The following is a 2,178-nucleotide window of genomic DNA, read 5'->3' as shown; positions in this document are numbered from 1 at the left end:
ACTGTTGCAGTATAAGTGGTTGCTCAGGATCTATATTACTCCGGTTAAATTACATCATTTTAATCCTGAGATCCCTGATACATGTAGTAAGTGCACTGAAGAAATTGGCACTCTTTATCATTGTATGTGGGAATGCCGAAAACTCCAGGGGCCTCATGTATAAACCTTGCGTACGCACGAAAAGCTTGCGTACGCTGGTTTTCACGGTCACTTTGTGATGTATAAAAAATGTACTTGACGTGAGAATGTGCGGGCCGTCCGCAAAGTCTTTTCTGGCTCTGTAACGTAGCGAATTCTAACTGAAAAGTGCCGAAAATCACTAAACATTACAAAATAAAGTTACCACTACAGTTACTGGCATACGTCTGTGACGTTGTCTATGAAAAAACAAAATTATATCCGCTGATACTCCAAAAAAGTTTGATCATTTATGTGGAAATGTTTCACATCTGTTTAATTCGCAGGCTACTTAATCTCTGTTAAACATGAGGACGGAAAATGATTGATAAATCCACTTAGGAAATACTTTCAGTCATCCTCTGTATTTCCCATAGATGAAATATCTTACTCGCGGAAAATTACACGGAAAATGCAGTAGTGTCTGTGAGTCTATAGTTGCTGAGGCTCAGACATCCATGGCGCACAGGAGGCAGGACGCACGGATCCATCTCCCCAGGAACTAACACTTAATAAATAAAATAAATGGCATTACATCAGTGAGTTCAAACTGCTTATTATGCGTAATTTGGACTGACACTGAGATGTATGTTGTTCTGTAAGTGGTGTGGCGCTGCCACTATTCTCTTGCTTTCCACTTCGACATTAAACTTTATTTTTTTATTATTCTGCCATGGTTCGGTGCATTCACCGCTCGGTCACCATTTGCCATTCTGGGCATTTTCTTTTATTGCTTATCCAAGATGACAAACCTCCAAACGGAACATTTTTTTCTCGTCTCCACCTCCGCGATCAGCCCCTCAACCTCAGTCAGTGAAGTTTTTCTTTTTTTTTTTCCATCTGCAGCGGGATAACCCGTTGTGATTGGACAAAGAATGACGTCGGGGGCGAATTTATAGTAATTTCCATATTCATTTATGGGAGGAGGCAAGGCGGGGTCGGTCACTCATTCATGTGCGCTCAATTTCACGTGGATTGTCATGTATAAAGGAAAGGTGCTCAGGACCTGGCGTACGACCGGTTTTATACCTGTGAATATTTCTGTGCGTAGGTACTTTTCAAGTTTTGGCCGTACGCCATCTTCTGGTATGAAAGCTGCGCAGTCTTTTATACATGAGGCCCCAGGTGTTCTGGAAAGAGATTCTAGGACTGACTTCTGAATTGATAGATATGGTTGTTCCCATTGAAGCTAAAATGTGTCTACTACACATATTCCCTGGAGATTTCCCAGTAAACGCTAAGAAACGCAAATTAATCAATTTCTGTTTGTTGCAAGCCAAACGTGTAATTGCCTTAACCTGGAAGGGTACTCAGAGACCTGAGTCTAGACAGTGGGTTAAGGAGATGTCTTGCAGTCTGGCACTGGAAAAATGTACCTATATAGCAAGAGGGAAAGTTGAGGATTTTTATAAGATATGGATGCCTTTCTTAAATTTTATGAACAACATGAATATCCATATGCCTGGAAACGGGTAAGCGCTGGCATTGTCAGCAATACCGCTGCAGAATGGCTCGAATCTCGCACCACAGCTAGAGTACTGTAGTTATGAATCGGGGGAAAGAATAGGATGATGACCAAGCTTTATGACTCTGTTTTAAACCATCTTATTATTATTATTATCATTTATATTATCATCATCATCAGCAGCATTTTTATTGTTATGCCTTTTTTATTACTATTGTTATTATCCCTTTGTTGGTTTCCATTTAATGTACTTAATGATGTGCCTTTTTATTTTTTATTTATATATTATATATATATATATATATAAAATTTTTTTTTTTTATTTTTTTTTTTATAAATCTTATTTACTTACTCATTTATAGTCCTCCGAGACAATTGTTGGTTAAGGGAGGGAGGGAGGGAGGGTATTTTGTGACTGTTACGGTTTGTTTATTGTGCATTGTTTATTAATTACGACTGAAAACTCAATAAATAAAGTTTGGAAAAAAAGTAGTGTATTAAGAGATGCTACTTCTTGGAAATGCAACATCCGGTCT

The sequence above is a fragment of the Perca fluviatilis genome, chromosome 5, assembly GCF_010015445.1.
Source record: "Perca fluviatilis chromosome 5, GENO_Pfluv_1.0, whole genome shotgun sequence".
NCBI lineage: Eukaryota > Metazoa > Chordata > Actinopteri > Perciformes > Percidae > Perca > Perca fluviatilis.
This window is presented reverse-complemented; position numbering follows the sequence as displayed.